The sequence below is a fragment of the Paramisgurnus dabryanus genome, chromosome 18 (assembly GCF_030506205.2).
Source record: "Paramisgurnus dabryanus chromosome 18, PD_genome_1.1, whole genome shotgun sequence".
Classification (NCBI taxonomy): domain Eukaryota; kingdom Metazoa; phylum Chordata; class Actinopteri; order Cypriniformes; family Cobitidae; genus Paramisgurnus; species Paramisgurnus dabryanus.
The window spans coordinates 28413638-28436408 of NC_133354.1; the positions used below are offsets into that span (position 1 = coordinate 28413638).

At 43.2% G+C, this 22771-nt stretch overlaps 33 non-coding genes across 33 annotated transcripts; all 33 read left to right on the plus strand.

Annotated features, from left to right (window-relative positions):
• The first annotated feature begins 142 nt into the window (after positions 1 to 142).
• trnag-gcc (transfer RNA glycine (anticodon GCC)) lies at positions 143 to 213 on the plus strand. The gene has a single exon. It is a non-coding gene; the product is annotated as a tRNA-Gly (tRNA).
• Positions 214 to 654: 441 nt separating this feature from the next.
• trnag-gcc (transfer RNA glycine (anticodon GCC)) lies at positions 655 to 725 on the plus strand. Its single transcript has one exon. It is a non-coding gene; the product is annotated as a tRNA-Gly (tRNA).
• A 432-nt stretch (positions 726 to 1157) lies between these two features.
• trnag-gcc (transfer RNA glycine (anticodon GCC)) lies at positions 1158 to 1228 on the plus strand. Its single transcript has one exon. It is a non-coding gene; the product is annotated as a tRNA-Gly (tRNA).
• A 953-nt stretch (positions 1229 to 2181) lies between these two features.
• On the plus strand, positions 2182 to 2252 carry trnag-gcc (transfer RNA glycine (anticodon GCC)). Its single transcript has one exon. It is a non-coding gene; the product is annotated as a tRNA-Gly (tRNA).
• A 441-nt stretch (positions 2253 to 2693) lies between these two features.
• On the plus strand, positions 2694 to 2764 carry trnag-gcc (transfer RNA glycine (anticodon GCC)). Its single transcript has one exon. It is a non-coding gene; the product is annotated as a tRNA-Gly (tRNA).
• A 432-nt stretch (positions 2765 to 3196) lies between these two features.
• Positions 3197 to 3267, plus strand: trnag-gcc (transfer RNA glycine (anticodon GCC)). Its single transcript has one exon. It is a non-coding gene; the product is annotated as a tRNA-Gly (tRNA).
• A 929-nt stretch (positions 3268 to 4196) lies between these two features.
• Positions 4197 to 4267, plus strand: trnag-gcc (transfer RNA glycine (anticodon GCC)). The gene has a single exon. It is a non-coding gene; the product is annotated as a tRNA-Gly (tRNA).
• Positions 4268 to 4708: 441 nt separating this feature from the next.
• Positions 4709 to 4779, plus strand: trnag-gcc (transfer RNA glycine (anticodon GCC)). The gene has a single exon. It is a non-coding gene; the product is annotated as a tRNA-Gly (tRNA).
• A 400-nt stretch (positions 4780 to 5179) lies between these two features.
• Positions 5180 to 5250, plus strand: trnag-gcc (transfer RNA glycine (anticodon GCC)). Its single transcript has one exon. It is a non-coding gene; the product is annotated as a tRNA-Gly (tRNA).
• Positions 5251 to 6201: 951 nt separating this feature from the next.
• Positions 6202 to 6272, plus strand: trnag-gcc (transfer RNA glycine (anticodon GCC)). The gene has a single exon. It is a non-coding gene; the product is annotated as a tRNA-Gly (tRNA).
• A 441-nt stretch (positions 6273 to 6713) lies between these two features.
• Positions 6714 to 6784, plus strand: trnag-gcc (transfer RNA glycine (anticodon GCC)). The gene has a single exon. It is a non-coding gene; the product is annotated as a tRNA-Gly (tRNA).
• Positions 6785 to 7482: 698 nt separating this feature from the next.
• Positions 7483 to 7553, plus strand: trnag-gcc (transfer RNA glycine (anticodon GCC)). Its single transcript has one exon. It is a non-coding gene; the product is annotated as a tRNA-Gly (tRNA).
• Positions 7554 to 7994: 441 nt separating this feature from the next.
• trnag-gcc (transfer RNA glycine (anticodon GCC)) lies at positions 7995 to 8065 on the plus strand. The gene has a single exon. It is a non-coding gene; the product is annotated as a tRNA-Gly (tRNA).
• A 1371-nt stretch (positions 8066 to 9436) lies between these two features.
• Positions 9437 to 9507, plus strand: trnag-gcc (transfer RNA glycine (anticodon GCC)). The gene has a single exon. It is a non-coding gene; the product is annotated as a tRNA-Gly (tRNA).
• A 441-nt stretch (positions 9508 to 9948) lies between these two features.
• On the plus strand, positions 9949 to 10019 carry trnag-gcc (transfer RNA glycine (anticodon GCC)). The gene has a single exon. It is a non-coding gene; the product is annotated as a tRNA-Gly (tRNA).
• Positions 10020 to 10947: 928 nt separating this feature from the next.
• trnag-gcc (transfer RNA glycine (anticodon GCC)) lies at positions 10948 to 11018 on the plus strand. Its single transcript has one exon. It is a non-coding gene; the product is annotated as a tRNA-Gly (tRNA).
• Positions 11019 to 11459: 441 nt separating this feature from the next.
• Positions 11460 to 11530, plus strand: trnag-gcc (transfer RNA glycine (anticodon GCC)). Its single transcript has one exon. It is a non-coding gene; the product is annotated as a tRNA-Gly (tRNA).
• Positions 11531 to 11930: 400 nt separating this feature from the next.
• Positions 11931 to 12001, plus strand: trnag-gcc (transfer RNA glycine (anticodon GCC)). Its single transcript has one exon. It is a non-coding gene; the product is annotated as a tRNA-Gly (tRNA).
• A 951-nt stretch (positions 12002 to 12952) lies between these two features.
• On the plus strand, positions 12953 to 13023 carry trnag-gcc (transfer RNA glycine (anticodon GCC)). Its single transcript has one exon. It is a non-coding gene; the product is annotated as a tRNA-Gly (tRNA).
• A 441-nt stretch (positions 13024 to 13464) lies between these two features.
• Positions 13465 to 13535, plus strand: trnag-gcc (transfer RNA glycine (anticodon GCC)). Its single transcript has one exon. It is a non-coding gene; the product is annotated as a tRNA-Gly (tRNA).
• Positions 13536 to 14233: 698 nt separating this feature from the next.
• On the plus strand, positions 14234 to 14304 carry trnag-gcc (transfer RNA glycine (anticodon GCC)). The gene has a single exon. It is a non-coding gene; the product is annotated as a tRNA-Gly (tRNA).
• Positions 14305 to 14745: 441 nt separating this feature from the next.
• Positions 14746 to 14816, plus strand: trnag-gcc (transfer RNA glycine (anticodon GCC)). Its single transcript has one exon. It is a non-coding gene; the product is annotated as a tRNA-Gly (tRNA).
• A 1371-nt stretch (positions 14817 to 16187) lies between these two features.
• Positions 16188 to 16258, plus strand: trnag-gcc (transfer RNA glycine (anticodon GCC)). Its single transcript has one exon. It is a non-coding gene; the product is annotated as a tRNA-Gly (tRNA).
• Positions 16259 to 16699: 441 nt separating this feature from the next.
• trnag-gcc (transfer RNA glycine (anticodon GCC)) lies at positions 16700 to 16770 on the plus strand. The gene has a single exon. It is a non-coding gene; the product is annotated as a tRNA-Gly (tRNA).
• A 442-nt stretch (positions 16771 to 17212) lies between these two features.
• Positions 17213 to 17283, plus strand: trnag-gcc (transfer RNA glycine (anticodon GCC)). Its single transcript has one exon. It is a non-coding gene; the product is annotated as a tRNA-Gly (tRNA).
• A 440-nt stretch (positions 17284 to 17723) lies between these two features.
• On the plus strand, positions 17724 to 17794 carry trnag-gcc (transfer RNA glycine (anticodon GCC)). Its single transcript has one exon. It is a non-coding gene; the product is annotated as a tRNA-Gly (tRNA).
• Positions 17795 to 17944: 150 nt separating this feature from the next.
• trnag-gcc (transfer RNA glycine (anticodon GCC)) lies at positions 17945 to 18015 on the plus strand. Its single transcript has one exon. It is a non-coding gene; the product is annotated as a tRNA-Gly (tRNA).
• Positions 18016 to 18950: 935 nt separating this feature from the next.
• trnag-gcc (transfer RNA glycine (anticodon GCC)) lies at positions 18951 to 19021 on the plus strand. Its single transcript has one exon. It is a non-coding gene; the product is annotated as a tRNA-Gly (tRNA).
• A 441-nt stretch (positions 19022 to 19462) lies between these two features.
• Positions 19463 to 19533, plus strand: trnag-gcc (transfer RNA glycine (anticodon GCC)). The gene has a single exon. It is a non-coding gene; the product is annotated as a tRNA-Gly (tRNA).
• Positions 19534 to 20231: 698 nt separating this feature from the next.
• trnag-gcc (transfer RNA glycine (anticodon GCC)) lies at positions 20232 to 20302 on the plus strand. Its single transcript has one exon. It is a non-coding gene; the product is annotated as a tRNA-Gly (tRNA).
• A 441-nt stretch (positions 20303 to 20743) lies between these two features.
• Positions 20744 to 20814, plus strand: trnag-gcc (transfer RNA glycine (anticodon GCC)). Its single transcript has one exon. It is a non-coding gene; the product is annotated as a tRNA-Gly (tRNA).
• A 1371-nt stretch (positions 20815 to 22185) lies between these two features.
• trnag-gcc (transfer RNA glycine (anticodon GCC)) lies at positions 22186 to 22256 on the plus strand. Its single transcript has one exon. It is a non-coding gene; the product is annotated as a tRNA-Gly (tRNA).
• Positions 22257 to 22697: 441 nt separating this feature from the next.
• Positions 22698 to 22768, plus strand: trnag-gcc (transfer RNA glycine (anticodon GCC)). The gene has a single exon. It is a non-coding gene; the product is annotated as a tRNA-Gly (tRNA).
• The last annotated feature ends 3 nt before the right edge of the window (positions 22769 to 22771 follow it).

Below are 22771 nucleotides of genomic sequence, written 5' to 3' on the forward strand. Positions count from 1 at the left end.
GCTTTTTATCTGCTTCCTGTTTTGATATGTGTGACTTGATTTCATGAAACTCAACATTTCAAACCTTGTGTTCTGGCTATGCTTAAAAATGTTGTATGGTGATTTCGGCAGCTAGGGCTTCTAGACTAACCCTCAATGACAAGCATTGGTGGTTCAGTGGTAGAATTCTCGCCTGCCACGCGGGAGACCCGGGTCCGATTCCCGGCCAATGCAAGGGAGTCTTTGTTATCTGCTTTATAGTTTTAATACGTGTGACTTGATTTAATCAAACTCAACATTTCAAAACATGATTTGTACAGAATCCATATACTAAGCACATATGGTGAGTGTGGCAGGTAGGGCTTCTTGACAAGCCCTTGCAGGCAAGTATTGATGTTCAATGGTAGAATTCACTCCTGCCTCACGGGAGACCTGGGTTTGATTCCCGGCCAATGCAGGAGAGGTTGCTCCTTTATGACAACCTTGTAAAAATGCTCCAAGAGGCAGTCATTTTTGATACAGCCTGGTCAGCTACTTTTTTCTGATTTCTTGTTTTGATTTGTGTGACTTGATTTCATGAAACTCAACATTTCAAAACTTGTGTTCTGGCTATGCTCAAAAATGTGTTATGCTGAATTCGGCAGCTAGGGCTTCTAGACTAGCCCTGAAAGAGAAGCATTGGTGGTTTAGTGGTAGAATTCTCGCCTGCCACGCGGGAGACCCGGGTCCGATTTCCGGCCAATGCAAATGAGTCTTTGTTATCTGCTTTGTAGTTTTGATACGTGTGACTTGATTTAATCAAACTCAACATGATTTGTACAGAATCCATATACTAAGCACATATGGTGAGTGTGGCAGGTAGAGCTTCTTGACAAGCCCTTGCAGGCAAGTATTGATTTTCAATGGTAGAATTCACTCCTGCCTCACGAGAGACCTGGGTTTGATTCCCGGCCAATTCAAGAGATGATGCTCCTTCTTGACAATCTTGTTAGAATGCTCCACGATGCAGTCACATTGGATTAAGTGTGGTCATCTGCTTTTTTATCTGCTTCCTGTTTTGATATGTGTGACTTGATTTCATGAAACTCAACATTTCAAAACGTGTGTTCTGGCTACGCTTAAAAACGTTGTATGGTGATTTCGGCACCTAGGGCTTCTAGACTAACCCTGAATGACAAGCATTGGTGGTTCAGTGGTAGAATTCTCGCCTGCCACGCGGGAGACCCGGGTCCGATTCCCGGCCAATGCAAATGAGTCTTTGTTATCTGCTTTTTAGTTTTGATACGTGTGACTTGATTTAATCAAACTCAACATTTCAAAACATGATTTGTACAGAATCCATATACTAAGCACATATGTTTAGCGTGGCAGGTAAGGCTTCTTGACAAGCCCTTGCAGGCAAGTATTGATGTTCAATGGTAGAATTCACTCCTGCCTCACGAGAGTCCTGGGTTTGATTCCCGGCCAATGCAGGAGAGGCTGCTCCTTTATGACAACCTTGTAAAAATGCTCCACGAGGCAGTCATTTTGGATACAGCCTGGTCAGCTACTTCTTTTCTGATTTCTTGTTTTGATTTGTGTGACTTGATTTCATGAAACTCAACATTTCAAACTTGTGTTCTGGCTATGCTGAAAAATTTTGTATGCTGAGTTCGGCAGCTAGGGCTTCTAGACTAGCCCTGAAAGAGAAGCATTGGTGGTTCAGTGGTAGAATTCTCGCCTGCCACGCGGGAGACTCGGGTCCGTTTCCCAGCCAATGCAAGTGAGTCTTTGTTATCTGCTTTTTAGTTTTAATACGTGTGACTTGATATAATCGAACTCGACATTTTAAAACATGATTTGTACAGAATCCATGTACTAAGCACATATGGTGAGCTTGGCAGGTAGGGCTTCTTGACAAGCCCTTGCAGGCAAGCATTGATGTTCAATGGTAGAACTCACTCCTGCCTCACGCGAAACCTGGATTTGATTCGCAGCCAATTCAAGAGAGGATGCTCCTTCTTGACAATCTTGTTAGAATGCTCCACGATTCAGTCACATTGGATTAAGTGTGGTCATCTGCTTTTTATCTGCTTCCTGTTTTGATATGTGTGACTTGATTTCATGAAACTCAACATTTCAAAACTTGTGTTCTGGCTACGCTTAAAAACGTTGTATGGTGATTTCGGCAGCTAGGGCTTCTAGACTAAACCTGAACAACAAGCATTGGTGGTTCAGTGGTAGAATTCTCACCTGCCACGCGGGAGACCCGGGTCCGATTCCCGGCCAATGCAAGGGAGTCTTTGTTATCTGCTTTATAGTTTTGATACGTGTGACTTGATTTAATCAAACTCAACATTTCAAAACATGATTTGTACAGAATCCATATACTAAGCACATATGGTGAGTGTGGCAGGTAGGGCTTCTTGACAAGCCCTTGCAGGCAAGTATTGATGTTCAATGGTAGAATTCACTCCTGCCTCACGGGAGACCTGGGTTTGATTCCCGGCCAATGCAGGAGAGGTTGCTCCTTTATGACAACCTTGTAAAAATGCTCCAAGAGGCAGTCATTTTTGATACAGCCTGGTCAGCTACTTTTTTCTGATTTCTTGTTTTGATTTGTGTGACTTGATTTCATGAAACTCAACATTTCAAAAATTGTGTTCTGGCTATGCTCAAAAATGTGTTATGCTGAATTCGGCAGCTAGGGCTTCTAGACTAGCCCTGAAAGAGAAGCATTGGTGGTTCAGTGGTAGAATTCTCGCCTGCCACGCGGGAGACCCGGGTCCGATTCCCGGCCAATGCAAATGAGTCTTTGTTATCTGCTTTGTAGTTTTGATACGTGTGACTTGATTTAATCAAACTCAACATGATTTGTACAGAATCCATATACTAAGCACATATGGTGAGTGTGGCAGGTAGAGCTTCTTGACAAGCCCTTGCAGGCAAGTATTGATTTTCAATGGTAGAATTCACTCCTGCCTCACGAGAGACCTGGGTTTGATTCCCGGCCAATTCAAGAGATGATGCTCCTTCTTGACAATCTTGTTAGAATGCTCCACGATGCAGTCACATTGGATTAAGTGTGGTCATCTGCTTTTTTATCTGCTTCCTGTTTTGATATGTGTGACTTGATTTCATGAAACTCAACATTTCAAAACGTGTGTTCTGGCTACGCTTAAAAACGTTGTATGGTGATTTCGGCACCTAGGGCTTCTAGACTAACCCTGAATGACAAGCATTGGTGGTTCAGTGGTAGAATTCTCGCCTGCCACGCGGGAGACCCGGGTCCGATTCCCGGCCAATGCAAGTGAGTCTTTGTTATCTGCTTTTTAGTTTTGATACGTGTGACTTGATTTAATCAAACTCAACATTTCAAAACATGATTTGTACAGAATCCATATACTAAGCACATATGTTTAGCGTGGCAGGTAAGGCTTCTTGACAAGCCCTTGCAGGCAAGTATTGATGTTCAATGGTAGAATTCACTCCTGCCTCACGAGAGTCCTGGGTTTGATTCCCGGCCAATGCAGGAGAGGCTGCTCCTTTATGACAACCTTGTAAAAATGCTCCACGAGGCAGTCATTTTGGATACAGCCTGGTCAGCTACTTCTTTTCTGATTTCTTGTATTGATTTGTGTGACTTGATTTCATGAAACTCAACATTTCAAACTTGTGTTCTGGCTATGCTGAAAAATGTTGTATGCTGAGTTCGGCAGCTAGGGCTTCTAGACTAGCCCTGAAAGAGAAGCATTGGTGGTTCAGTGGTAGAATTGTCCCCTGCCACGCGGGAGACCTGGGTCCGTTTCCCAGCCAATGCAAGTGAGTCTTTGTTATCTGCTTTTTAGTTTTGATGCGTGTGACTTGATTTAATCAAACTGAACATTTCAAAACATGATTTGTACAGAATCCATGTACTAAGCACATATGGTGAGCTTGGCAGGTAGGGCTTCTTGACAAGCCCTTGCAGGCAAGCATTGATGTTTAAAGTTAGAATTCACTCCTGCCTCACGCGAAACCTGGGTTTGATGCTCCTTCTTGACAATCTTGTTAGAATGCTCCACGATGCAGTCACATTGGATTAGGTGTGGTCATCAGCTTTTTATCTGCTTCCTGTTTTGATATGTGTGACTTGATTTCATGAAACTCAACATTTCAAACTTGTGTTCTGGCTATGCTTAAAAATGTTGTATGGTGATTTCGGCAGCTAGGGCTTCTAGACTAACTTTCAATGACAAGCATTGGTGGTTCAGTGGTAGAATTCTCGCCTGCCACGCGGGAGACCCGGGTCCGATTCCCGGCCAATGCAAGGGAGTCTTGCTTATCTGCTTTATAGTTTTAATACGTGTGACTTGATTTAATCAAACTCAACATTTCAAAACATGATTTGTACAGAATCCATATACTAAGCACATATGGTGAGTGTGGCAGGTAGAGCTTCTTGACAAGCCCTTGCAGGCAAGTATTGATGTTCAATGGTAGAATTCACTCCTGCCTCACGGGAGACCTGGGTTTGATTCCCGGCCAATGCAGGAGAGGCTGCTCCTTTATGACAAGCTTGTAAAAATGCTCCACGAGGCGGTCATTTTTGATACAGCCTAGTCAGCTACTTTTTTCTGATTTCTTGTTTTGATTTGTGTGACTTGATTTCATGAAACTCAACATTTCAAAAATTGTTTTCTGGCTATGCTCAAAAATGTTTTATGCTGAGTTCGGCAGCTAGGGCTTCTAGACTAGCCCCGAAAGAGAAGCATTGGTGGTTCAGTGGTAGAATTCTCGCCTGCCACGCGGGAGACCCGGGTCCGATTCCCGGCCAATGCAAATGAGTCTTTGTTATCTGCTTTTTAGTTTTGATACGTGTGACTTGATTTAATCAAACTCAACATTTCAAAACATGATTTGTACAGAATCCATATACTAACTTGCAGGCAAGTATTGATGTTCAATGGTAGAATTCACTCCTGCCTCATAGGAGACCTGGGTTTGATTCCCGGCCAATGCAGGAGAGGCTGCTACTTTATGACAACCTTGTAAAAATGCTCCACGAGGCAGTCATTTTGGATACAGCCTCGTCAGCTACTTTTTTTCTGATTTCTTGTTTTGATTTGTGTTACTTGATTTCATGAAACTCAACATTTCAAAACTTGTGTTCTGGCTATGCTGAAAAATGTTGTATGCTGAGTTCGGCAGCTAGGGCTTCTAGACTAGCCCTGAAAGAGAAGCATTGGTGGTTCAGTGGTAGAATTCTCGCCTGCCACGCGGGAGACCAGGGTCCGATTCCCGGCCAATGCAAATGAGTCTTTGTTATCTGCTTTTTAGTTTTGATACGTGTGACTTGATTTAATCAAACTCAACATTTCAAAACATGATTTGTACAGAATCCATATACTAAGCACATATGGTGAACGTGGCAGGTAGGGCTTCTTGACAAGCCCTTGCAGCAAGTATTGATGTTCAATGGTAGAATTCACTCCTGCCTCACGAGAGACCTGGGTTTGATTCCCGGCCAATGCAGGAGAGGCTGCTCCTTTATAACAACTTGGTAAAATGCTCCACGAGGCAGTCATTTTGGATACAGCCTGGTCAGCTACTTTTTTCTGATTTCTTGTTTTGATTTGTGTTACTTGATTTCATGAAACTCAACATTTCAAAACTTGTGTTCTGGCTATGCTGAAAACTTTTGTATGCTGAGTTCGGCAGCTAGGGCTTCTAGACTAGCCCTGAAAGAGAAGCATTGGTGGTTCAGTGGTAGAATTCTCGCCTGCCACGCGGGAGACTCGGGTCCGTTTCCCGGCCAATGCAAGTGAGTCTTTGTTATCTGCTTTTTAGTTTTAATACGTGTGACTTGATATAATCGAACTCGACATTTTAAAACATGATTTGTACAGAATCCATGTACTAAGCACATATGGTGAGCTTGGCAGGTAGGGCTTCTTGACAAGCCCTTGCAGGCAAGCATTGATGTTCAATGGTAGAATTCACTCCTGCCTCACGCGAAACCTGGATTTGATTCGCAGCCAATTCAAGAGAGGATGCTCCTTCTTGACAATCTTGTTAGAATGCTCCACGATTCAGTCACATTGGATTAAGTGTGGTCATCTGCTTTTTATCTGCTTCCTGTTTTGATATGTGTGACTTGATTTCATGAAACTCAACATTTCAAAACTTGTGTTCTGGCTACGCTTAAAAACGTTGTATGGTGATTTCGGCACCTAGGGCTTCTAGACTAAACCTGAACAACAAGCATTGGTGGTTCAATGGTAGAATTCTCGCCTGCCACGCGGGAGACCCGGGTCCGATCCCCGGCCAATGCAAGGGAGTCTTTGTTATCTGCTTTATAGTTTTGATACGTGTGACTTGATTTAATCAAACTCAACATTTCAAAACATGATTTGTACAGAATCCATATACTAAGCACATATGGTGAGTGTGGCAGGTAGAGCTTCTTGACAAGCCCTTGCAGGCAAGTATTGATGTTCAATGGTAGAATTCACTCCTGCCTCACGGGAGACCTGGGTTTGATTCCCGGCCAATGCAGGAGAGGTTGCTCCTTTATGACAACCTTGTAAAAATGCTCCAAGAGGCAGTCATTTTTGATACAGCCTGGTCAGCTACTTTTTTCTGATTTCTTGTTTTGATTTGTGTGACTTGATTTCATGAAACTCAACATTTCAAAAATTGTGTTCTGGCTATGCTCAAAAATGTGTTATGCTGAATTCGGCAGCTAGGGCTTCTAGACTAGCCCTGAAAGAGAAGCATTGGTGGTTCAGTGGTAGAATTCTCGCCTGCCACGCGGGAGACCCGGGTCCGATTCCCTGCCAATGCAAATGAGTCTTTGTTATCTGCTTTGTAGTTTTGATACGTGTGACTTGATTTAATCAAACTCAACATGATTTGTACAGAATCCATATACTAAGCACATATGGTGAGTGTGGCAGGTAGAGCTTCTTGACAAGCCCTTGCAGGCAAGTATTGATTTTCAATGGTAGAATTCACTCCTGCCTCACGAGAGACCTGGGTTTGATTCCCGGCCAATTCAAGAGATGATGCTCCTTCTTGACAATCTTGTTAGAATGCTCCACGATGCAGTCACATTGGATTAGGTGTGGTCATCTGCTTTTTATCTGCTTCCTGTTTTGATATGTGTGACTTGATTTAATCAAACTGAACATTTCAAAACATGATTTGTACAGAATCCATGTACTAAGCACATATGGTGAGCTTGGCAGGTAGGGCTTCTTGACAAGCCCTTGCAGGCAAGCATTGATGTTTAAAGTTAGAATTCACTCCTGCCTCACGCGAAACCTGGGTTTGATGCTCCTTCTTGACAATCTTGTTAGAATGCTCCACGATGCAGTCACATTGGATTAGGTGTGGTCATCTGCTTTTTATCTGCTTCCTGTTTTGATATGTGTGACTTGATTTCATGAAACTCAACATTTCAAACTTGTGTTCTGGCTATGCTTAAAAATGTTGTATGGTGATTTCGGCAGCTAGGGCTTCTAGACTAACTGTCAATGACAAGCATTGGTGGTTCAGTGGTAGAATTCTCGCCTGCCACGCGGGAGACCTGGGTCCGATTCCCGGCCAATGCAAGGGAGTCTTGCTTATCTGCTTTATAGTTTTAATACGTGTGACTTGATTTAATCAAACTCAACATTTCAAAACATGATTTGTACAGAATCCATATACTAAGCACATATGGTGAGTGTGGCAGGTAGAGCTTCTTGACAAGCCCTTGCAGGCAAGTATTGATGTTCAATGGTAAAATTCACTCCTGCCTCACGAGAGTCCTGGGTTTGATTCCCGCCCAATGCAGGAGAGGCTGCTCCTTTATGACAACCTTGTAAAAATGCTCCACGATGCAGTCACATTGGATTAGGTGTGGTCATCTGCTTTTTATCTGCTTCCTGTTTTGATATGTGTGACTTGATTTCATGAAACTCAACATTTCAAACCTTGTGTTCTGGCTATGCTTAAAAATGTTGTATGGTGATTTCGGCAGCTAGGGCTTCTAGACTAACCCTCAATGATAAGCATTGGTGGTTCAGTGGTAGAATTCTCGCCTGCCACGCGGGAGACCCGGGTCCGATTCCCGGCCAATGCAAGGGAGTCTTTGTTATCTGCTTTATAGTTTTAATACGTGTGACTTGATTTAAGGTAGAGGTTCTTGACAAGCCCTTGCAGGCAAGTATTGATGTTCAATGGTAGAATTCACTCCTGCCTCACGGGAGACCTGGGTTTGATTCCCGGCTAATGCAGGAGAGGCTGCTCCTTTATGACAAGCTTGTAAAAATGCTCCACGAGGCGGTCATTTTTGATACAGCCTAGTCAGCTACTTTTTTCTGATTTCTTGTTTTGATTTGTGTGACTTGATTTTATGAAACTCAACATTTCAAAAATTGTCTCTGGCTATGCTCAAAAATGTTTTATGCTGAGTTCGGCAGCTAGGGCTTCTAGACTAGCCTTGAAAGAGAAGCATTGGTGTTTCAGTGGTAGAATTCTCGCCTGCCACGCGGGAGACCCGGGTCCGATTCCCGTCCAATGCAAATGAGTCTTTGTTATCTGCTTTTTAGTTTTGATACGTGTGACTTGATTTAATAAAACTCAACATTTCAAAACATGATTTGTACAGAATCCATATACTAAGCACATATGGTGAGTGTGGCAGGTAAGGCTTCTTGACAAGCCCTTGCAGGCAAGTATTGATGTTCAATGGTAGAATTCACTCCTGCCTCACGAGAGTCCTGGGTTTGATTCCCGGCAAATGCAGGAGAGGCTGCTCCTTTATGACAACCTTGTAAAAATGCTCCACGAGGCAGTCATTTTGGATACAGCCTGGTCAGCTACTTCTTTTCTGATTTCTTGTTTTGATTTGTGTGACTTGATTTCATGAAACTCAACATTTCAAACTTGTGTTCTGGCTATGCTGAAAAATGTTGTATGCTGAGTTCGGCAGCTAGGGCTTCTAGACTAGCCCTGAAAGAGAAGCATTGGTGGTTCAGTGGTAGAATTGTCCCCTGCCACGCGGGAGACCTGGGTCCGTTTCCCAGCCAATGCAAGTGAGTCTGTGTTATCTGCTTTTTAGTTTTGATGCGTGTGACTTGATTTAATCAAACTGAACATTTCAAAACATGATTTGTACAGAATCCATGTACTAAGCACATATGGTGAGCTTGGCAGGTAGGGCTTCTTGACAAGCCCTTGCAGGCAAGCATTGATGTTTAAAGTTAGAATTCACTCCTGCCTCACGCGAAACCTGGGTTTGATGCTCCTTCTTGACAATCTTGTTAGAATGCTCCACGATGCAGTCACATTGGATTAGATGTGGTCATCTGCTTTTTATCTGCTTCCTGTTTTGATATGTGTGACTTGATTTCATGAAACTCAACATTTCAAACTTGTGTTCTGGCTATGCTTAAAAATGTTGTATGGTGATTTCGGCAGCTAGGGCTTCTAGACTAACTTTCAATGACAAGCATTGGTGGTTCAGTGGTAGAATTCTCGCCTGCCACGCGGGAGACCCGGGTCCGATTCCCGGCCAATGCAAGGGAGTCTTGCTTATCTGCTTTATAGTTTTAATACGTGTGACTTGATTTAATCAAACTCAACATTTCAAAACATGATTTGTACAGAATCCATATACTAAGCACATATGGTGAGTGTGGCAGGTAGAGCTTCTTGACAAGCCCTTGCAGGCAAGTATTGATGTTCAATGGTAAAATTCACTCCTGCCTCACGGGAGACCTGGGTTTGATTCCCGGCCAATGCAGGAGAGGCTGCTCCTTTATGACAACCTTGTAAAAATGCTCCACGAGGCGGTCATTTCTTAAACAGCCTAGTCAGCTACTTTTTTCTGATTTCTTGTTTTGATTTGTGTGACTTGATTTCATGAAACTCAACATTTCAAAAATTGTTTTCTGGCTATGCTCAAAAATGTTTTATGCTGAGTTCGGCAGCTAGGGCTTCTAGACTAGCCCCGAAAGAGAAGCATTGGTGGTTCAGTGGTAGAATTCTGGCCTGCCACGCGGGAGACCCGGGTCCGATTCCCGGCCAATGCAAATGAGTCTTTGTTATCTGGTTTTTAGTTTTGATACATGTGACTTGATTTAATCAAACTCAACATTTCAAAACATGATTTGTACAGAATCCATATACTAAGCAGATATGGTGAGCTTGGCAGGTAGGGCTCCTTGACAAGCCCTTGCAGGCAAGTATTGATGTTCAATGGTAGAATTCACTCCTGCCTCATAGGAGACCTGGGTTTGATTCCCGGCCAATGCAGGAGAGGCTGCTACTTTATGACAACCTTGTAAAAATGCTCCACGAGGCAGTCATTTTGGATACAGCCTCGTCAGCTACTTTTTTTCTGTTTTCTTGTTTTGATTTGTGTTACTTGATTTCATGAAACTCAACATTTCAAAACTTGTGTTCTGGCTATGCTGAAAAATTTTGTATGCTGAGTTCGGCAGCTAGGGCTTCTAGACTAGTCCTGAAAGAGAAGCATTGGTGGTTCAGTGGTAGAATTGTCCCCTGCCACGCGGGAGACCTGGGTCCGTTTCCCAGCCAATGCAAGTGAGTCTTTGTTATCTGCTTTTTAGTTTTGATGCGTGTGACTTGATTTAATCAAACTGAACATTTCAAAACATGATTTGTACAGAATCCATGTACTAAGCACATATGGTGAGCTTGGCAGGTAGGGCTTCTTGACAAGCCCTTGCAGGCAAGCATTGATGTTTAAAGTTAGAATTCACTCCTGCCTCACGCGAAACCTGGGTTTGATGCTCCTTCTTGACAATCTTGTTAGAATGCTCCACGATGCAGTCACATTGGATTAGGTGTGGTCATCAGCTTTTTATCTGCTTCCTGTTTTGATATGTGTGACTTGATTTCATGAAACTCAACATTTCAAACTTGTGTTCTGGCTATGCTTAAAAATGTTGTATGGTGATTTCGGCAGCTAGGGCTTCTAGACTAACTTAATGACAAGCATTGGTGGTTCAGTGGTAGAATTCTCGCCTGCCACGCGGGAGACCCGGGTCCGATTCCCGGCCAATGCAAGGGAGTCTTGCTTATCTGCTTTATAGTTTTAATACGTGTGACTTGATTTAATCAAACTCAACATTTCAAAACATGATTTGTACAGAATCCATATACTAAGCACATATGGTGAGTGTGGCAGGTAGAGCTTCTTGACAAGCCCTTGCAGGCAAGTATTGATGTTCAATGGTAGAATTCACTCCTGCCTCACGGGAGACCTGGGTTTGATTCCCGGCCAATGCAGGAGAGGCTGCTCCTTTATGACAAGCTTGTAAAAATGCTCCACGAGGCGGTCATTTTTGATACAGCCTAGTCAGCTACTTTTTTCTGATTTCTTGTTTTGATTTGTGTGACTTGATTTCATGAAACTCAACATTTCAAAAATTGTTTTCTGGCTATGCTCAAAAATGTTTTATGCTGAGTTCGGCAGCTAGGGCTTCTAGACTAGCCCCGAAAGAGAAGCATTGGTGGTTCAGTGGTAGAATTCTCGCCTGCCACGCGGGAGACCCGGGTCCGATTCCCGGCCAATGCAAATGAGTCTTTGTTATCTGCTTTTTAGTTTTGATACGTGTGACTTGATTTAATCAAACTCAACATTTCAAAACATGATTTGTACAGAATCCATATACTAACTTGCAGGCAAGTATTGATGTTCAATGGTAGAATTCACTCCTGCCTCATAGGAGACCTGGGTTTGATTCCCGGCCAATGCAGGAGAGGCTGCTACTTTATGACAACCTTGTAAAAATGCTCCACGAGGCAGTCATTTTGGATACAGCCTCGTCAGCTACTTTTTTTCTGATTTCTTGTTTTGATTTGTGTTACTTGATTTCATGAAACTCAACATTTCAAAACTTGTGTTCTGGCTATGCTGAAAAATGTTGTATGCTGAGTTCGGCAGCTAGGGCTTCTAGACTAGCCCTGAAAGAGAAGCATTGGTGGTTCAGTGGTAGAATTCTCGCCTGCCACGCGGGAGACCAGGGTCCGATTCCCGGCCAATGCAAATGAGTCTTTGTTATCTGCTTTTTAGTTTTGATACGTGTGACTTGATTTAATCAAACTCAACATTTCAAAACATGATTTGTACAGAATCCATATACTAAGCACATATGGTGAACGTGGCAGGTAGGGCTTCTTGACAAGCCCTTGCAGCAAGTATTGATGTTCAATGGTAGAATTCACTCCTGCCTCACGAGAGACCTGGGTTTGATTCCCGGCCAATGCAGGAGAGGCTGCTCCTTTATAACAACTTGGTAAAATGCTCCACGAGGCAGTCATTTTGGATACAGCCTGGTCAGCTACTTTTTTCTGATTTCTTGTTTTGATTTGTGTTACTTGATTTCATGAAACTCAACATTTCAAAACTTGTGTTCTGGCTATGCTGAAAACTTTTGTATGCTGAGTTCGGCAGCTAGGGCTTCTAGACTAGCCCTGAAAGAGAAGCATTGGTGGTTCAGTGGTAGAATTCTCGCCTGCCACGCGGGAGACTCGGGTCCGTTTCCCGGCCAATGCAAGTGAGTCTTTGTTATCTGCTTTTTAGTTTTAATACGTGTGACTTGATATAATCGAACTCGACATTTTAAAACATGATTTGTACAGAATCCATGTACTAAGCACATATGGTGAGCTTGGCAGGTAGGGCTTCTTGACAAGCCCTTGCAGGCAAGCATTGATGTTCAATGGTAGAATTCACTCCTGCCTCACGCGAAACCTGGATTTGATTCGCAGCCAATTCAAGAGAGGATGCTCCTTCTTGACAATCTTGTTAGAATGCTCCACGATTCAGTCACATTGGATTAAGTGTGGTCATCTGCTTTTTATCTGCTTCCTGTTTTGATATGTGTGACTTGATTTCATGAAACTCAACATTTCAAAACTTGTGTTCTGGCTACGCTTAAAAACGTTGTATGGTGATTTCGGCACCTAGGGCTTCTATACTAAACCTGAACAACAAGCATTGGTGGTTCAATGGTAGAATTCTCGCCTGCCACGCGGGAGACCCGGGTCCGATCCCCGGCCAATGCAAGGGAGTCTTTGTTATCTGCTTTATAGTTTTGATACGTGTGACTTGATTTAATCAAACTCAACATTTCAAAACATGATTTGTACAGAATCCATATACTAAGCACATATGGTGAGTGTGGCAGGTAGAGCTTCTTGACAAGCCCTTGCAGGCAAGTATTGATGTTCAATGGTAGAATTCACTCCTGCCTCACGGGAGACCTGGGTTTGATTCCCGGCCAATGCAGGAGAGGTTGCTCCTTTATGACAACCTTGTAAAAATGCTCCAAGAGGCAGTCATTTTTGATACAGCCTGGTCAGCTACTTTTTTCTGATTTCTTGTTTTGATTTGTGTGACTTGATTTCATGAAACTCAACATTTCAAAAATTGTGTTCTGGCTATGCTCAAAAATGTGTTATGCTGAATTCGGCAGCTAGGGCTTCTAGACTAGCCCTGAAAGAGAAGCATTGGTGGTTCAGTGGTAGAATTCTCGCCTGCCACGCGGGAGACCCGGGTCCGATTCCCTGCCAATGCAAATGAGTCTTTGTTATCTGCTTTGTAGTTTTGATACGTGTGACTTGATTTAATCAAACTCAACATGATTTGTACAGAATCCATATACTAAGCACATATGGTGAGTGTGGCAGGTAGAGCTTCTTGACAAGCCCTTGCAGGCAAGTATTGATTTTCAATGGTAGAATTCACTCCTGCCTCACGAGAGACCTGGGTTTGATTCCCGGCCAATTCAAGAGATGATGCTCCTTCTTGACAATCTTGTTAGAATGCTCCACGATGCAGTCACATTGGATTAGGTGTGGTCATCTGCTTTTTATCTGCTTCCTGTTTTGATATGTGTGACTTGATTTAATCAAACTGAACATTTCAAAACATGATTTGTACAGAATCCATGTACTAAGCACATATGGTGAGCTTGGCAGGTAGGGCTTCTTGACAAGCCCTTGCAGGCAAGCATTGATGTTTAAAGTTAGAATTCACTCCTGCCTCACGCGAAACCTGGGTTTGATGCTCCTTCTTGACAATCTTGTTAGAATGCTCCACGATGCAGTCACATTGGATTAGGTGTGGTCATCTGCTTTTTATCTGCTTCCTGTTTTGATATGTGTGACTTGATTTCATGAAACTCAACATTTCAAACTTGTGTTCTGGCTATGCTTAAAAATGTTGTATGGTGATTTCGGCAGCTAGGGCTTCTAGACTAACTGTCAATGACAAGCATTGGTGGTTCAGTGGTAGAATTCTCGCCTGCCACGCGGGAGACCTGGGTCCGATTCCCGGCCAATGCAAGGGAGTCTTGCTTATCTGCTTTATAGTTTTAATACGTGTGACTTGATTTAATCAAACTCAACATTTCAAAACATGATTTGTACAGAATCCATATACTAAGCACATATGGTGAGTGTGGCAGGTAGAGCTTCTTGACAAGCCCTTGCAGGCAAGTATTGATGTTCAATGGTAAAATTCACTCCTGCCTCACGAGAGTCCTGGGTTTGATTCCCGCCCAATGCAGGAGAGGCTGCTCCTTTATGACAACCTTGTAAAAATGCTCCACGATGCAGTCACATTGGATTAGGTGTGGTCATCTGCTTTTTATCTGCTTCCTGTTTTGATATGTGTGACTTGATTTCATGAAACTCAACATTTCAAACCTTGTGTTCTGGCTATGCTTAAAAATGTTGTATGGTGATTTCGGCAGCTAGGGCTTCTAGACTAACCCTCAATGATAAGCATTGGTGGTTCAGTGGTAGAATTCTCGCCTGCCACGCGGGAGACCCGGGTCCGATTCCCGGCCAATGCAAGGGAGTCTTTGTTATCTGCTTTATAGTTTTAATACGTGTGACTTGATTTAAGGTAGAGGTTCTTGACAAGCCCTTGCAGGCAAGTATTGATGTTCAATGGTAGAATTCACTCCTGCCTCACGGGAGACCTGGGTTTGATTCCCGGCTAATGCAGGAGAGGCTGCTCCTTTATGACAAGCTTGTAAAAATGCTCCACGAGGCGGTCATTTTTGATACAGCCTAGTCAGCTACTTTTTTCTGATTTCTTGTTTTGATTTGTGTGACTTGATTTTATGAAACTCAACATTTCAAAAATTGTCTCTGGCTATGCTCAAAAATGTTTTATGCTGAGTTCGGCAGCTAGGGCTTCTAGACTAGCCTTGAAAGAGAAGCATTGGTGTTTCAGTGGTAGAATTCTCGCCTGCCACGCGGGAGACCCGGGTCCGATTCCCGTCCAATGCAAATGAGTCTTTGTTATCTGCTTTTTAGTTTTGATACGTGTGACTTGATTTAATAAAACTCAACATTTCAAAACATGATTTGTACAGAATCCATATACTAAGCACATATGGTGAGTGTGGCAGGTAAGGCTTCTTGACAAGCCCTTGCAGGCAAGTATTGATGTTCAATGGTAGAATTCACTCCTGCCTCACGAGAGTCCTGGGTTTGATTCCCGGCAAATGCAGGAGAGGCTGCTCCTTTATGACAACCTTGTAAAAATGCTCCACGAGGCAGTCATTTTGGATACAGCCTGGTCAGCTACTTCTTTTCTGATTTCTTGTTTTGATTTGTGTGACTTGATTTCATGAAACTCAACATTTCAAACTTGTGTTCTGGCTATGCTGAAAAATGTTGTATGCTGAGTTCGGCAGCTAGGGCTTCTAGACTAGCCCTGAAAGAGAAGCATTGGTGGTTCAGTGGTAGAATTGTCCCCTGCCACGCGGGAGACCTGGGTCCGTTTCCCAGCCAATGCAAGTGAGTCTGTGTTATCTGCTTTTTAGTTTTGATGCGTGTGACTTGATTTAATCAAACTGAACATTTCAAAACATGATTTGTACAGAATCCATGTACTAAGCACATATGGTGAGCTTGGCAGGTAGGGCTTCTTGACAAGCCCTTGCAGGCAAGCATTGATGTTTAAAGTTAGAATTCACTCCTGCCTCACGCGAAACCTGGGTTTGATGCTCCTTCTTGACAATCTTGTTAGAATGCTCCACGATGCAGTCACATTGGATTAGATGTGGTCATCTGCTTTTTATCTGCTTCCTGTTTTGATATGTGTGACTTGATTTCATGAAACTCAACATTTCAAACTTGTGTTCTGGCTATGCTTAAAAATGTTGTATGGTGATTTCGGCAGCTAGGGCTTCTAGACTAACTTTCAATGACAAGCATTGGTGGTTCAGTGGTAGAATTCTCGCCTGCCACGCGGGAGACCCGGGTCCGATTCCCGGCCAATGCAAGGGAGTCTTGCTTATCTGCTTTATAGTTTTAATACGTGTGACTTGATTTAATCAAACTCAACATTTCAAAACATGATTTGTACAGAATCCATATACTAAGCACATATGGTGAGTGTGGCAGGTAGAGCTTCTTGACAAGCCCTTGCAGGCAAGTATTGATGTTCAATGGTAAAATTCACTCCTGCCTCACGGGAGACCTGGGTTTGATTCCCGGCCAATGCAGGAGAGGCTGCTCCTTTATGACAACCTTGTAAAAATGCTCCACGAGGCGGTCATTTCTTAAACAGCCTAGTCAGCTACTTTTTTCTGATTTCTTGTTTTGATTTGTGTGACTTGATTTCATGAAACTCAACATTTCAAAAATTGTTTTCTGGCTATGCTCAAAAATGTTTTATGCTGAGTTCGGCAGCTAGGGCTTCTAGACTAGCCCCGAAAGAGAAGCATTGGTGGTTCAGTGGTAGAATTCTGGCCTGCCACGCGGGAGACCCGGGTCCGATTCCCGGCCAATGCAAATGAGTCTTTGTTATCTGGTTTTTAGTTTTGATACATGTGACTTGATTTAATCAAACTCAACATTTCAAAACATGATTTGTACAGAATCCATATACTAAGCAGATATGGTGAGCTTGGCAGGTAGGGCTCCTTGACAAGCCCTTGCAGGCAAGTATTGATGTTCAATGGTAGAATTCACTCCTGCCTCATAGGAGACCTGGGTTTGATTCCCGGCCAATGCAGGAGAGGCTGCTACTTTATGACAACCTTGTAAAAATGCTCCACGAGGCAGTCATTTTGGATACAGCCTCGTCAGCTACTTTTTTTCTGTTTTCTTGTTTTGATTTGTGTTACTTGATTTCATGAAACTCAACATTTCAAAACTTGTGTTCTGGCTATGCTGAAAAATTTTGTATGCTGAGTTCGGCAGCTAGGGCTTCTAGACTAGTCCTGAAAGAGAAGCATTGGTGGTTCAGTGGTAGAATTCTCGCCTGCCACGCGGGAGACCCGGGTCCGATTCCCGGCCAATGCAAATGAGTCTTTGTTATCTGCTTTTTAGTTTTGATACGTGTGACTTGATTTAATCAAACTCAACATTTCAAAACATGATTTGTACAGAATCCATATACTAAGCACATATGGTGAACGTGGCAGGTAGGGCTTCTTGACAAGCCCTTGCAGGCAAGCATTGATGTTCAATGGTAGAATTCACTCCTGCCTCACGAGAGACCTGGGTTTGATTCCCGGCCAATGCAGGAGAGGCTGCTCCTTTATGACAACTTGGTAAAATGCTCCACGAGGCAGTCATTTTGGATACAGCCTGGTCAGCTACTTTTTTCTGATTTCTTGTTTTGATTTGTTTGACTTGATTTAATCAAACTCAACATTTCAAAACTTGTGTTCTGGCTATGCTGAAAAATTTTGTATGCTGAGTTCGGCAGCTAGGGCTTCTAGACTAGCCCTGAAATAGAAGCATTGGTGGTTCAGTGGTAGAATTCTCGCCTGCCACGCGGGAGACCCGGGTCCGTTTCCCGGCCAATGCAAGTGAGTCTTTGTTATCTGCTTTTTAGTTTTAATACGTGTGACTTGATTTCATGAAACTCAACATTTCAAAACTTGTGTTCTGGCTACGCTTAAAAACGTTGTATGGTGATTTCGGCAGCTACGGCTTCTAGACTAACCCTCAACAACAAGCATTGGTGGTTCAGTGGTAGAATTCTCGCCTGCCACGCGGGAGACCCGGGTCCGATTCCCGGCCAATGCAAGTGAGTCTTTGTTATCTGCTTTATAGTTTTGATACGTGTGACTTGATTTAATCAAACTCAACATTTCAAAACATGATTTGTACATAATCCATATACTAAGCACATATGGTGAGTGTGGCAGGTAGGGCTTCTTGACAAGCCCTTGCAGGCAAGTATTGATGTTCAATGGTAGAATTCACTCCTGCCTCACAGGAGACCTGGGTTTGATTCCCGGCCAATGCAGGAGAGGTTGCTCCTTTATGACAACCTCGTAAAAATGCTCCAAGAGGCAGTCATTTTTGATACAGCCTGGTCAGCTACTTTTTTCTGATTTCTTGTTTTGATTTGTGTGACTTGATTTCATGAAACTCAACATTTCAAAAATTGTGTTCTGGCTATGCTCAAAAATGTGTTATGCTGAATTCGGCAGCTAGGGCTTCTAGACTAGCCCTGAAAGAGAAGCATTGGTGATTCAGTGGTTGAATTCTCGCCTGCCACGCGGGAGACCCGGGTCCGATTCCCAGCCAATGCAAATGAGTCTTTGTTATCTGCTTTGTAGTTTTGATACGTGTGACTTGATTTAATCAAACTCAACATGATTTGTACAGAATCCATATACTAAGCACATATGGTGAGTGTGGCAGGTAGAGCTTCTTGACAAGCCCTTGCAGGCAAGTATTGATGTTCAATGGTAGAATTCACTCCTGCCTCACGAGAGACCTGGGTTTGATTCCCGGCCAATGCAGGAGATGATGCTCCTTCTTGACAATCTTGTTAGAATGCTCCACGACGCAGTCACATTGGATCATCTGCTTTTTTTATCTGCTTCCTGTTTTGATATGTGTGACTTGATTTCATGAAACTCAACATTTCAAAACGTGTGTTCTGGCTACGCTTAAAAACGTTGTATGGTTATTTGGGCACCTAGGGCTTCTAGACTAACCCTGAATGACAAGCATTGGTGGTTCAGTGGTAGAATTCTCGCCTGCCACGCGGGAGACCCGGGTCCGATTCCCGGCCATTGCAAGTGAGTCTTTGTTATCTGCTTTTTAGTTTTGATACGTGTGACTTGATTTAATCAAACTCAACATTTCAAAACATGATTTGTACAGAATCCATATACTAAGCACATATGTTTAACGTGGCAGGTAAGGCTTCTTGACAAGCCCTTGCAGGCAAGTATTGATGTTCAATGGTAGAATTCACTCCTGCCTCACGGGAGACCTGGGTTTGATTCCCGGCCAATGCAGGAGAGGTTGCTCCTTTATGACAACCTTGTAAAAATGCTCCAAGAGGCAGTCATTTTTGATACAGCCTGGTCAGCTACTTTTTTCTGATTTCTTGTTTTGATTTGTGTGACTTGATTTCATGAAACTCAACATTTCAAAAATTGTGTTCTGGCTATGCTCAAAAATGTGTTATGCTGAATTCGGCAGCTAGGGCTTCTAGACTAGCCCTGAAAGAGAAGCATTGGTGGTTCAGTGGTAGAATTCTCGCCTGCCACGCGGGAGACCCGGGTCCGATTCCCTGCCAATGCAAATGAGTCTTTGTTATCTGCTTTGTAGTTTTGATACGTGTGACTTGATTTAATCAAACTCAACATGATTTGTACAGAATCCATATACTAAGCACATATGGTGAGTGTGGCAGGTAGAGCTTCTTGACAAGCCCTTGCAGGCAAGTATTGATTTTCAATGGTAGAATTCACTCCTGCCTCACGAGAGACCTGGGTTTGATTCCCGGCCAATTCAAGAGATGATGCTCCTTCTTGACAATCTTGTTAGAATGCTCCACGATGCAGTCACATTGGATTAGGTGTGGTCATCTGCTTTTTATCTGCTTCCTGTTTTGATATGTGTGACTTGATTTAATCAAACTGAACATTTCAAAACATGATTTGTACAGAATCCATGTACTAAGCACATATGGTGAGCTTGGCAGGTAGGGCTTCTTGACAAGCCCTTGCAGGCAAGCATTGATGTTTAAAGTTAGAATTCACTCCTGCCTCACGCGAAACCTGGGTTTGATGCTCCTTCTTGACAATCTTGTTAGAATGCTCCACGATGCAGTCACATTGGATTAGGTGTGGTCATCTGCTTTTTATCTGCTTCCTGTTTTGATATGTGTGACTTGATTTCATGAAACTCAACATTTCAAACTTGTGTTCTGGCTATGCTTAAAAATGTTGTATGGTGATTTCGGCAGCTAGGGCTTCTAGACTAACTGTCAATGACAAGCATTGGTGGTTCAGTGGTAGAATTCTCGCCTGCCACGCGGGAGACCTGGGTCCGATTCCCGGCCAATGCAAGGGAGTCTTGCTTATCTGCTTTATAGTTTTAATACGTGTGACTTGATTTAATCAAACTCAACATTTCAAAACATGATTTGTACAGAATCCATATACTAAGCACATATGGTGAGTGTGGCAGGTAGAGCTTCTTGACAAGCCCTTGCAGGCAAGTATTGATGTTCAATGGTAAAATTCACTCCTGCCTCACGAGAGTCCTGGGTTTGATTCCCGCCCAATGCAGGAGAGGCTGCTCCTTTATGACAACCTTGTAAAAATGCTCCACGATGCAGTCACATTGGATTAGGTGTGGTCATCTGCTTTTTATCTGCTTCCTGTTTTGATATGTGTGACTTGATTTCATGAAACTCAACATTTCAAACCTTGTGTTCTGGCTATGCTTAAAAATGTTGTATGGTGATTTCGGCAGCTAGGGCTTCTAGACTAACCCTCAATGATAAGCATTGGTGGTTCAGTGGTAGAATTCTCGCCTGCCACGCGGGAGACCCGGGTCCGATTCCCGGCCAATGCAAGGGAGTCTTTGTTATCTGCTTTATAGTTTTAATACGTGTGACTTGATTTAAGGTAGAGGTTCTTGACAAGCCCTTGCAGGCAAGTATTGATGTTCAATGGTAGAATTCACTCCTGCCTCACGGGAGACCTGGGTTTGATTCCCGGCTAATGCAGGAGAGGCTGCTCCTTTATGACAAGCTTGTAAAAATGCTCCACGAGGCGGTCATTTTTGATACAGCCTAGTCAGCTACTTTTTTCTGATTTCTTGTTTTGATTTGTGTGACTTGATTTTATGAAACTCAACATTTCAAAAATTGTCTCTGGCTATGCTCAAAAATGTTTTATGCTGAGTTCGGCAGCTAGGGCTTCTAGACTAGCCTTGAAAGAGAAGCATTGGTGTTTCAGTGGTAGAATTCTCGCCTGCCACGCGGGAGACCCGGGTCCGATTCCCGTCCAATGCAAATGAGTCTTTGTTATCTGCTTTTTAGTTTTGATACGTGTGACTTGATTTAATAAAACTCAACATTTCAAAACATGATTTGTACAGAATCCATATACTAAGCACATATGGTGAGTGTGGCAGGTAAGGCTTCTTGACAAGCCCTTGCAGGCAAGTATTGATGTTCAATGGTAGAATTCACTCCTGCCTCACGAGAGTCCTGGGTTTGATTCCCGGCAAATGCAGGAGAGGCTGCTCCTTTATGACAACCTTGTAAAAATGCTCCACGAGGCAGTCATTTTGGATACAGCCTGGTCAGCTACTTCTTTTCTGATTTCTTGTTTTGATTTGTGTGACTTGATTTCATGAAACTCAACATTTCAAACTTGTGTTCTGGCTATGCTGAAAAATGTTGTATGCTGAGTTCGGCAGCTAGGGCTTCTAGACTAGCCCTGAAAGAGAAGCATTGGTGGTTCAGTGGTAGAATTGTCCCCTGCCACGCGGGAGACCTGGGTCCGTTTCCCAGCCAATGCAAGTGAGTCTGTGTTATCTGCTTTTTAGTTTTGATGCGTGTGACTTGATTTAATCAAACTGAACATTTCAAAACATGATTTGTACAGAATCCATGTACTAAGCACATATGGTGAGCTTGGCAGGTAGGGCTTCTTGACAAGCCCTTGCAGGCAAGCATTGATGTTTAAAGTTAGAATTCACTCCTGCCTCACGCGAAACCTGGGTTTGATGCTCCTTCTTGACAATCTTGTTAGAATGCTCCACGATGCAGTCACATTGGATTAGATGTGGTCATCTGCTTTTTATCTGCTTCCTGTTTTGATATGTGTGACTTGATTTCATGAAACTCAACATTTCAAACTTGTGTTCTGGCTATGCTTAAAAATGTTGTATGGTGATTTCGGCAGCTAGGGCTTCTAGACTAACTTTCAATGACAAGCATTGGTGGTTCAGTGGTAGAATTCTCGCCTGCCACGCGGGAGACCCGGGTCCGATTCCCGGCCAATGCAAGGGAGTCTTGCTTATCTGCTTTATAGTTTTAATACGTGTGACTTGATTTAATCAAACTCAACATTTCAAAACATGATTTGTACAGAATCCATATACTAAGCACATATGGTGAGTGTGGCAGGTAGAGCTTCTTGACAAGCCCTTGCAGGCAAGTATTGATGTTCAATGGTAAAATTCACTCCTGCCTCACGGGAGACCTGGGTTTGATTCCCGGCCAATGCAGGAGAGGCTGCTCCTTTATGACAACCTTGTAAAAATGCTCCACGAGGCGGTCATTTCTTAAACAGCCTAGTCAGCTACTTTTTTCTGATTTCTTGTTTTGATTTGTGTGACTTGATTTCATGAAACTCAACATTTCAAAAATTGTTTTCTGGCTATGCTCAAAAATGTTTTATGCTGAGTTCGGCAGCTAGGGCTTCTAGACTAGCCCCGAAAGAGAAGCATTGGTGGTTCAGTGGTAGAATTCTGGCCTGCCACGCGGGAGACCCGGGTCCGATTCCCGGCCAATGCAAAT